Source organism: Propithecus coquereli, unplaced genomic scaffold (genome assembly GCF_000956105.1).
Source record: "Propithecus coquereli isolate 6110/MARCELLA unplaced genomic scaffold, Pcoq_1.0 Scaffold61, whole genome shotgun sequence".
Classification (NCBI taxonomy): domain Eukaryota; kingdom Metazoa; phylum Chordata; class Mammalia; order Primates; family Indriidae; genus Propithecus; species Propithecus coquereli.
In genome coordinates, this window is record NW_012152063.1 from 2,941,519 (window position 1) to 2,953,583 (window position 12,065).

General features: G+C 39.5%; 1 protein-coding gene across 1 annotated transcript in view; it reads left to right on the forward strand.

Annotated features, from left to right (window-relative positions):
• The first annotated feature begins 238 nt into the window (after window positions 1-238).
• HDAC9 (histone deacetylase 9) overlaps window positions 239-12,065 on the forward strand; it is an 805,060-nt gene continuing 793,233 nt past the window's right edge. Inside the window, exon 1 of the mRNA XM_012659408.1 lies at window positions 239-495. The gene's annotated coding sequence lies outside the window, so the exon portion shown is untranslated. The remainder of the gene's footprint in view (window positions 496-12,065) is intronic.

A 12,065-nucleotide genomic window follows, 5' to 3' on the forward strand; every position in this document is an offset into this window, starting at 1 on the left:
TCCTCCTTTCCCCACCCAGCCCCGCCCAGCCTCCGCCGCGCCGGGGCTCCCGGCCGAGCCTCTCCTCCCACCTCCGTCCCCCACGCCCCTCCCCAAGAAGTGCTATTTTTAGCAAATCCTCAGCGCGCCGCCGCCCGCTCAGCTCGCAGCTCGCAGCCGCCCGCTGCCGCCCTCCAGAGCTCCCCCCGCGCGGCGGCGGCGGCGGCGGTGGCGGCGGCGGCGCGTCCTGCACATCGCTCAGCGCGCACCGAGCCTGCCCCGCCGCGCCCGCCGCTCTCGCCGCCGTCTCCTCCTCCGGCGCCTGCCGTGGCCGGCAAGTCCCTGCCGTAGGAACAGCGGCGGTCCTCGAGTCAACTTTCAAGCCCCCTTTTGCTTCCTGCCTCGCCATTCTCTTCTCCTCCTCGAAAGATGGCTGTTTGGAGAAGGGGGAGAAGTTAGGAGGTCGCCGGCGCGGAGCGAAGGAGGGCACGACAGCCTCAGCAGGAGCGGGCGGAGGTGAGTGGCGCCACAGCGGGGTCCCCAGCTGGTGTTGAATTGGGGGCCACCGGTCCTCCGGATGCGCCGCTGCAGTCCCTGCTCGGGCTCCCTGGGCTAACGGCATCTCCGTCCGGACTCTGATGCCACTTGCCTTGCATCTCGCAACCCAGAGATTGGTGGGTTTGAGGGAACCTTTGCCAGAAGTTGGGTGCTAGGTGATCTTTTTGGTGCAGACCCTGGCGTTTGGCGAGGCAAACCGAGGCGAGGGGTCGGTGGCATGATTCTCCCCCGCCCCCAAATACACACCCAGTTTATCTCCGAGCCGAGCTGTGAATGAAAAGTTTGTACTGCCAACGTGTTGCTTGAGGGGAGCAATGCTTAAAGGGGGTACCTGTGATGTTTTGTGGGGACTTCAGTTTCAAGTCTCCACGTCGGAATACTGGGTTTTAAGAAAAGTTCAGGAGGCTGGGGGATGGGAGATAAAGCAGTTCCTTGGCTAGAGGAAGGAGAATCGTAAGCTTACTGAGGTAAACGGGTTTAACTGAACGCCACCCGAGGGTGTCACGGTGGGGACTAGAGAGCGCGGAGGACGGGGGCGTTCCCTGAGCGCCTGGCTGGCAGCGTTTGTTTGGCTTCGACGCCGTCGCCCGCTTGTCCGCAGCGAGAGGTGCTGGTGTCAGGCCTGTGTGTGGTGTCATAGAGTGGGACCGAGCCGCCTCCCAGATCCGCGGCGCGGTTGTCAGGAGAGGTGGCCTGCGACGGGGAGCTGAGGACGCGGTTCCTGTGATGTGGACTTGGAAAATTCTCTAGTGAGTCTCCTATGCTCTAATTTCGGGAGGAGCTGTCGTTTGTTTTTTCTGCCGGGAGGTGTGTGTCATCTCGTAAAAGGAACTTTTAGATGAACGATAGCATTTTGGAATTCTGTGAGAAATGAGGTATCTGTGTGTGTGTAAAATACGGGAATAGGGTAAGAAGGGCTGAAAAAGTTTAACTTCTACCAGAAAAGAAAGTGAAGAGTTAATTTTTTTTCCTCTCAAAATGGTATAACAATGCGTATCCAGCTGAATACTCTTGATGTGCTGAGATTGCTCATGAAGAGTAAGATTTAAGAATTACAAGTATTCGAAGCACAGTCATGTTTTCAAATCTTGCAGGCATCATTGAAATCTAGGAAAGAGGGAGTAAATACATGGAGAACCAATGTTAAAGAAAAAATAATGGGAAAGCAAACATTTTGACATTTGAAAAGGTCTGTATGTTATTTTCTGATGCCCCAGTAATCTTTTAAATCCTGTAATTAACAACAGCACAGCATAAGTTGCAGTTAATAAATTAAAAATCATGTTTAAAGGGTATCTTTTGAACTTCTCTTTGGTACTTCGATATTTATTACAGAAATTGTTGTGACTGAAAATTTGTTGCTTAATGTATTTGACTTTTACCACAGATATTTAGTACTCCTTATCTTTTTAAACCACTGTTCCAGTTTAATCACCCAAACATCAAATTACTGACATTCCTTCTGGGAACCGTTCATATTTAAGGTGCTTAATCAGAGTATTGTATTTCTGAAAGAAGGTAATTTGGTCAGTTGTAAAACTTGCTTGTAATTTATTCTCATCCATTTTGTTTGAATGGGCCACATCTCAGGAAGAGCAACATTTTCTTGGAACGTGTCATTTTCTGTGTGGGAAAAAGCTAATGTTTTCATATATGTTTCAGCTACAAAACGGGTGCATGGTTGCTGGGAATCCTGAGTCTGACCTTTGATAGGCTGCCAGCCAGAGAGAGAGAATGCATTCCCAGCTCTGCTTCTGAACTGATAATCTTCACTACAGAGTGGACGTGATTAGATGCACATAAGGTTGTGCAGAAGGAAGTTAATAGTTTTAAATTAAGTACCAGTTTATGGGTAGGAGACAGATTTTTTTTTTTTTTTGCCCTGGTCTTCCTGTTTCTCTGCAGTTCAGCCTCTTGGACTGGCCTTTATTGGAAAGTCAGACTAATACTTTGACTAGAGTGTTTAGTGTACTAAATTGCTGCCTTCTGAAAAAATATTGTTGGCTCTTCTGAAATTAAAAGGTAGTTTTTATACATGATTTTAGATATTTATGATTTTTTTGTGGCCAAATTAACTATGACCATTATTATAGTAGAATGAGTTGCTTTATGAAGTTGCTGTCACTATATATAAATAATTAATTATTATATATATTTAAGATAGAGATTAACTCTATTTGAGGTTTTAAAGAGTTTTAAATCTTAAGGCCAACTGACCAGATAAAAATTTGTTCAATTAACTAATCCAAATGATACCCTTAATTCAGATTTTTATTACCATCTGCATGTAGGTTTAAATAGCTTTTATTTCTTTTTATTAGAATTACTTCTTTTTTGAATTTGTTTAAATATTACAACATATTATAATTTGTACCTGCTCAGTAGGGAAGGTGTAGGTTATTCTTAAATAGAGATATGGAGAAATAGCTAACAAGGAGAGCCATTTGAGAAACATATGGACATCATAAAATCCTTCTGTATGTAGCATCTGTACCTTCTCATTAGTGAAATATTGTAGTTATGGACATTTTTTGTTATTACATCCAAATGTGGCTTTTTATTTTTGCTTCAATGGATTTTTTGTTTGTTTTAAAATGTAGTTTATATTAACATTTAAGTTGGTAGGGGCTTTTATGCTTGAAGCCTTTTTCTTTCAATAAAGAGAGAAAATACTTAATTTTAATACTCATACTTAATTTTCATTGCACACATCCGCAGATTATACAACTGTTTTCTAGCTTATTGTTATAACTCTTACATTTCTTGATGATTCCTCAAAACATTTGAGAGATAAGTAGAGTGACATATTGTTCTCATTTTAGGAAGGAGGCAGCAGGTACACCAGTAGACCCAAGGTTACGCAATAGTGAATCAGTGTGAAGCTGAGGATAACATCTCTATTTCCTGTATCTTAATTATAAGAGCAAGCTGCTCCTGTGGCTATCTTATGATAATTTAATAAATTTATAATTTCCTAGAGTTTTATAATGCTCGTCTTTATATATGTGCAGATCAGATTTTAAATCAGTCAATTAAGTCATAAGGGGAATGGGCCCTTACAGTTGCCTATTGATGGGGAGGGAACCGTGACTCTTATAGATAGTGCTGAAAAAATACGCACACACACACACACACCTCTGAGGGGTACTCATTCTTGCAATCAAGCCACAGCCCGCATATTGCTCTGCCCCCACTGGCCTTGCCTTATCAACCAACATATAGCCCTTTACTAATCGAACACCCTTGAGGCTTATCAGCACAGTCTTTGAAACTTGAGGATCATCAGCCTCACTGGCAAGAGAGCTCAGAACCTTGAAAAGAGAAAGTATTGACAGAGGATAGTAATGGAGTGCCCACTCCAGAGACCACCAGTATCAGTCAGGGATCATGTTCTGGGGGTCAGGACACCCTCTTTCTCTTATTAGCTCTGTTTCTTTGGCTGAACTTATAGATACCATAGTGAATAGAGGGCTTATGGAATTACTAGTCATTTGTGTCCATGTAGACCTCATGTCTGAATCAATCAGACTTTAAAAAAAGAGAAAATGGACAGCAACTTGTTCTTTTCCTTCATCCTGCGAAATCCTTTCTCCTCCAAACTTCACTAGAATTTTTCAAGATAACTGCCTACGTGATGTGTGGCCTCCAAAGTGATAGACTACCGATATTGCATTGTTACACTCAAAAGTGGACTATATTATGCAGGATGCAGAAGAAAGCATTGTAATTTCATAGAAAATGGTAATACATAATCGTATGCAAGCATTTTTGAATAAGCAGACAGTACTAAGAGCTTTCTATTGAAAAAAATATGTGTTACTGTCCCTTTTCCTAAATGTGTGGTTTATAGGAGCTCATTCAAATCATTTAAAATGTGAAATACTGAAAAGAAAGTTCAAGTGTGATTTCCTGTTTCCTGCAATGAATTCTGTTTAGAACTTCAAAGTGAAGAAAACTCCTGTCAATTCTTGCTGCACCAGAGAGAGTATAACATGCTGCTGGTGAGATTGAGGAGAATTCAGGTTGCTGGAAATGGTACTTTCTTCCCATTTCTCCAGAAGCTGTGATAAGAAGGAGATGGATATGGACTGGTCTAATTCGAGTGGAATAGTGATGATTGAAATTTGAAATGGCTACTAAAGGAGGGTAAGATTGGATAGACTATGTGTCACTTGAGGTATTCAGTAGCAAGTCATGGAAACTGACTTTACTTAATTTAAGCATCAAATAAATTTATTAGAGAATATTGACTGTATTTTTTTCTATTGCTGTGAAATTTAGCAGCTTAACACAGCACGCCTTTATCATCTCAGTTTCATTGCTCAGCAGTCCACACATAGCTCAACCGCGTCCTCTGTTCAGAGGTCTCATCATGTGTTGTCAGGGTTGCAGTCTCATCAGAGGATCAGCTGGGAAGAGATCCACTTCCAAGCTCCCTTGTATTGTTGGCAGAATTTATCTCCTTGTGGTTTTAGGACTGAAGACTCCATTTGCTGGCTGTCAGCCAGAGGTCACTCTCAGCCGTTAGAGGCCACTTGCTGTTCTTTGCTACACAGTAACCCCTCTCACAGGTACTCTTACACCATGGCAGCTTACTTTTTCAAAGCCAGCAAGGAAGTCTCTCTTACTCCAATCTGATGAGACAGAATCTTATATAACATGAGAATGGGAGTGACATCAGACTATACAAGGGCATGACTCTTTGGAGGTCAATTTAGGATGTGTGCATCACATTGACCAGCTCATAGAATCTTCCGGTAGAGTCAGAAGACCTCGCTTAGCAGCCACTCAATCAGAAACAAGGCTCTAAATCCCTTTGCAGAACCGATCCTCCGAGATACCTTTGCTGTCACTGCTGGCACACCAGCTTCTGTAGTGGAAGGTGGGCTCTGTCTTTTAAAGAGAGGATTCTCCCAATGTAATAATGGGGTCCCATAGTTCAAGGCCAAAAAGAATGACAGGTATCAGCTACTGAGGGAAAGAAGAAGGAAAAATGTAAGCAAATGATCGCTTACTGAAATGGTTTTGACCAGGATAGGCATGATAACCATCTGGAGATAAGATTGAATTGAAAAGTGGCTGGAGTTGTGTGACTCCTTGGAAAGAAAGCTCTTCCAGGATTTAGGAGAATGATGGTGGTGGGTCCCCATTTAGGAATGGTAGTGGTAAGAAAAGAGTAGAAGCCTTTTAAAAGGTGAATCACTAGCACTGAGAATTGACTTCATTAATCCCTAATATATGCCACATGCAAAAGGCTTTTAAGGGACTGATTCCACTAATCCTTGCAGGGAACCAGTGTTGTGATTTGGAGTCCTACAGCGTGGCTTCCCCTCATTTTATAGGGAGGGAGCAGAGCCAAGGACCACTACAGATCCACTGTGCTACATCTCTACATCTATGGCCCAGTGACTATGAGGTGCTATGTAGGGGATTGGGAGTGTTTATTGAACACAGCATGTTCTAAAGCACTTTGGAGGAATGATTTAATCTATTCTGTATCTGAAACTCTGGCAGCTTAGTTCCTATTTCCCTAGTTCCACCTCCCTTGACCCCCCCCCCCGCCCCCACAAAGGTATATGGAGTCTTCGAAAGGTTAAATATTTTGCCAAGGGTCATTCAACTAGGGGTTACATTAGGATTTGAATCCAAGTGTGATTCCAAAGCCCGCAGTGTTGTAGTAAGCATCTCATGCTCACAAGCAGTAAAAGAAGTTTCCGGAGCGAAAGCTGTTATTCCCATTGAAGTGAATGTCAGTGCTACAGTTGCTCTTGGGCTCCTTCACTCACCTTGAGAGAACTGGATACTGGAAGATGAGGGTTAAAGAGAGGAGTGAGAGAGTGTGCTGTATCATGCCTTCTTTTATTGTCCCAGCAGGAAGTCCACATTGTAGGTTTCTCTTAGATCTAAAAGTAAGAATGGGGAGTGGAGGCTGTACCTTTTTATTTCTACTTATCATTTTGGTTAAAATCAAAAGCTCTGTGTCTCCTTTCTTTCCTATATGTAGATTTCTACTATTAAATTAAATCAGGAAACATTATGAATTCTCATTGCGTCTTTGGCCATAGGGTTCTTTCTATAGCTTTTCAGTAGATGCCAGTGTTTTGATCTTAAAAAGTCTATTGAGACATTCTTCCTTTGTTCTTCTATTACTCAGTCCCTCTTTTTACTCTGTGGTGCCTCTGAATTCTATTCATAGATAGTCTACTTTCTTCTTCTGTTTTATGTACTCAAATCTCTTCTTTAAATGGATCTAGTTCCATTGATCAAAATCATTGGCCCAGATCCCCTTACTGCTCCACCGTAAAATACAAACTCAGTGTGGGACCCGGGAAATCGCTTCTATTTTCTGTTAATTTTACTGAGCTGTACTCTACATCCCAGCACAGTATGAGGAAGCCTTTAAGATTTTCCTGGGTAACTGATTCAAAATGTAAACATTTTAAACTGAATACCTCAAGGAAGCCCTCTGACTGGATTGTGTTATTAATCAATCAGGTACATACCTATGGACCACTCCACTGAGGCCAGGGCAATGGGGTTTTGTGGTTGCTCCATCTGGGTCTAGGTGTCTACCCTTCTGGAATAGTACTGTTAGCAAAGAGGGAAATTGCGAGCCACTCCCCCAGCCTGATTGGGTAGACTGTAATAATCCATTCCAGAGCATGCTGCAGCTGAGGAAATCTTGAAATAAACTTATTTCTTCATATAGATTTTAGATTTCCTATACCAGCTTAGGCCAGATTTGACTTTAAAAGCCCGAACTCCTTAGCGAGACACCAATTCTTTTGCAGTCTGCTCCTAGCTTATCTTTATTACCTTTACATTTTTAACTGTTGCCACTTCCTGCCTTGCACTCAGTAAGTGTTTAAGGATTTCAGTCCTAAGTTGGAGCTACCCAAGTGGCTTAGATTTTAGATAAATGGGTATGGCCAGCCTGAGAGAATAAATCAACAAATAAAGAAAAGTCAAGATAGGAGAAAGAGAGAGAGGGAGAGAGACAGAGAAAATAAGAACAGCATTTTAGTTTTTCAGTTCTTGCCACATTCTCAAGGCTGGTTCTACCACTGATTTTTCTGGAGTTATGTTACGTGAGCAGTAAGCTATCTATAAATTGAGTCTCTGTCTCTTGCAGTTGAAAGAGAACTAAATAGCACAGGTTTCTATCTGTGGTCATCTTAGCCAAAATCAGACTTTCATTCCACAGGGGTTCTATTCAGAGTATGCCCATTAGGAAGCTGTACCTTCTCTGCTCTACTTTTGCCCTAGGCCCAATGTATGTCTCACCTCTTTAGTGATGCTCCTCTGATGGCTGCAGCTCACCATGATCTTTCTTTTCTCTAAATTCCTGTAGTAGTTTAGAGTTATGGCTGTGTTTTCACAGGATTACAAATTAAGTTCTAGTATTAATTGAGAAAACCCATAATGAAAAGCTACTATAATAGTGAAGTCTTTAAAAATAATTTGCATTTTATTACCCAGAATAGCATCTTTATATTTTTAAAATGTAGTATTATAGTATATTTAATATATAGATCGATTCACATATGTATTTGTGGTCTCTTGGCAATTATTCTGTGGCCCCTAGAGATCCACGGTTCCCCATGCCTAATAGAAAGGAGGGCAGAGAAGATTCGGCTTCCTAATGGGCACCATTTCTAGATAAAACACCACAGGAAGAATGGGCTGGTTTTGGCTAAGACTACTGTCTGCACAGTGTGAACTTATTTTCATTAAACATTTTACTTAAGTATGTAGGAACATGAAAGATAAAAACTTTTGCTTATAGATTTCATAAATTATAAAACCAAAGCCAATGAACAAGTAAATATCAAATATAAATAACAGAACTGATGAAATTAAAAGAAACAACATCGACCTATGTGGCAAACGATACTGTATTGTTGTAAATATCATTGCCAGTGGTGGGTTTGAGTGTATAAAGATGTAGCCTCAGATTCTGTCCTTTTTAAATCTGTTTCTACATTTTATATCAGTATAATACAGAAAATGGCCTTTTAAAAGTAGATTAAAAACAAACAATACTAACTTCAAGCCTTTGTTTGCTGGTTCAGGGCATTCAGACTTTGCACACGACCAAAATTCTACCAGTAAATAATCCTCAAATGTCAGTTTTAATGAGATATCACCCAGGAAGTCTATAACATTTTTTTTTTTGTTCTCTTGAAAATGTGATTAGCATTGTGGAATTATTGAATTCTAAATCAAATGTGTAAGCCGTATCCAAAGATTGCTGAAATGGAGAACAGATTGTGTAGAAACTACACAGAGATAGGATGCGTGCATTATCTTCATACTCAACATGATGATGATTTTAACCACTATAATGCAGGTACTTTTGGATGCCTATACTACCATGTGTTCTGTAACGATTCAATTCATCCTCACCATTTCTTTGATTGGACTTTATTTGATTAGCAAACTGTATATTATTTTGCCTTCACTTTGTACATGCATGATTGAAAACACCAATGGCAAAAAACAGAATGAAAATTCGGTGGCAGTCTTTAGTTTTAAAATGATTATTCAGAAATTGATTAGAATAAATTTATATATATATATATATATTTATTTCAGATTTTCATCCTGATGAAATACCAAAATGGAAAAAAAATTCTATATCAAACTCATGGATCTCAGCTTGAAGTACACAGTTGCAAATGTTAATTTGCCACTAAAACATTTTACATCTTACTCCATGTTGTGTGTCATTAACTAGATTGTAAACTCCTTGGGGTCAGAGACTACATGCTTACTGTTTTTTGTCTTCTTCTATAGTACATTTCTTACAGTTGGTGCCTAGCAAGTGTTTGCTGATTGACCATTTCTTTATATGTTGTTATTTCCTATTACACTGTGATCTCCTTGAGGGCAGGGACTATTTTGTTTTACTGTGTGGTCTCTGAATGTTTAGCACAGCAACTCTCAGATGAGAAATGATCAGTAAATGTTCTGAATGAAAGTATGGGTAACTATTGGTTTTGTGTGTGTGTGTGTGTGTGTGTGTGTGTTCTTTGAGATCTCATCTCTTATATACAGGGCACTTCTAACAGTTGTTTTAGACCAGTGCTGTTCAGTAGAATTTCCCATGATGTTGGAAATATTCTATATCTGTGCTCTCCAATACTGTAGCTCCTAGGCACATGTGGCCTTTGAGCACTTGAAATTTACTTAGTGCAGCCAAGAGCCTGAATTTACTTTTATCTAATTTTAATTATTAAGTAGTCACATGAGGCTAATGAACAGCACAGGTTTAGATGATAAAGCCTCCATTCTCAGACTCATTTGCCCACATAGCCAATATTACTATATTTTTTGATTGTAATTAGATGTATTTATTGGATTTTGTTGTTATTGGATGGATGAAGTGAATGATATCACTTTAAAAAAACAGAGCAGTATATTCTACCAAGTTGGTTTCATTCTTTTCCTAAATAACCAGCAACACTGCATGTCATCTCTTTACTTACCCCACTGTCTGATTTGGTTTTTCATCATTTCTTTATTAGGCTAGAGGCCTGACACCTACTACTTTACCAAGTAAGTTTTATATACACCTTTGTCTCTTTTTTTAATGGCCCAGGTTTCTTTGCATTTGCTATTCTGTTTTAATCCTTTTCTTTCCTAATAAGCCATTTAAACTTTGATTATCTGCATTATTATTATTATTATTATTTTTAGAGACAGGGTCTTGGTCTGTTGCCTGGAGTGCAGTGGCCTGATAATGGCTCACTGTAACCTTGAACTCAGGGCTGAAGCGATGTTCCTACCTCAGCCTCTTAAGTAGCTAGATCTACAGGTGCATGCCACCACACCTGGCTAATTTTTAATTTTTTTTATAGAGATAGGATCTTGCTTGTTGCCCAGGCTAGTCTCGAACTCCTGGCCTCCCACCTTGGCCTCCCAAAGTGCTGGAATTACAGACATGAGCCACCACACCCAGCCAATATTATTATTATTAATACTGCTATCATTGTTACAATGTCTGGTGTTTGTGCTATGCTTGCCCATACTTGATATTATGTACTAATGTCTGCTGATATTCTGGGCAGATTTCAAATTTATCATATTTTAAAAAATGTCTTTGAATATTCCTTCTCTCCTATTGATTTCTTTATCTTGCCCTTTTAACCTTTCTGATACAGAAGAATGAAGAAGCATCAGATGCATTTAAACATATTTGAATGCAATTCTTACATAAGATGTAATCCCATGGTAACAAGTTTCACAGCTGTTGCCAAAATTCATGAAATCAATACAAGGACTGTCCATTTAGAAAGGCAGGAATTTCTTCCTGCAAGTGTCTGAGATCTTTTATGCAACTTGGGGGTGTGCTCGAGCAAGACTTTGATTACAATTTGTCATACATATATTGAACCTTGGTATTGGATACATTGTCTCATTTAATTCATACAATAATATTAAATGTAGTAATATGTAATGCAAATAAGTTGAAATAAGCTCTGCTGACAAGCAGAAATACTTTAGAATTATCCACTCATTTTCTATTTACTGCTACAGATTTAATAGGTGGCATATATGGCAGAATCTGAATGCACAGACTTCAGCATGGAAACTTACGTTTTGTTCATTCTTTTAGTCTAGCTTAGTAGTTCCCAAATTTGAATGTGCATCAGTATTTCTGTTCATATTGATATACACGAAAGACTGTTAACTATACTTTATGGACAAGTTAACTCCTTTTGCAAGGTAATATTGTCTATACTAGTCATTCATCTTGGAGCCTACCTTTTCCTCTGTACCCAAAAGATGCATCTCCTCTGTATTTCTCTGTTTCCACTTTCATTCCAGCACATCATTGCTCATTGAGAAAACTCGTAGATATGCTCATGAATAGGTTTCACAAATAGGAGAAAAATTCTTTAGCAATATATAGAATTTTATACTGTGAATCCCCAGTTGTGCTTTGATTTTATTATCACTTTCTTATGTCTCTTGATGGTGAGAAGTTAGTATTGCTTTGTTATCTTCTCCCCCAACCTTCTTTATAAAGTTTCTCCTAAAAAGCCCTAATGACATGAATTATACATTATGTTCATTTTTGGCAGGTTGGGGAAACAAGGAAGGGAACTTTCTTTTGTGACTCGTGCTATAAGTATATTTTTTAAATCTCCTACTTATGTATTTGACCCAATTTTTAAAAGTTACCTACATTAAAATAAAAATTAGATGAGGTTAGTATTACAATGAAACAATAGTTGTTTGCTTTTATTTATAAAGTTCAGCAAAGGCCATCGCCTAAACTTGTGAGTCAACTTGTAGTAAAAAGTAGTAAAGAAATTTACTACTTTTCCTCTAAGAACATCCTTTTCGATTTACTACCTTTTCTCTATGAAAATGAATATAATAAATTCAACTTCTATTTTCAAAAGCATAATGCTAAGACAACTCAAACCAAATGGGAAAGTATAGGCCAAATGGAATGGGATTTCAGAAGAGTGGCTATAGTTTTAATTTCACTGACTAGCAGATTTGAAATATTCTTGTGC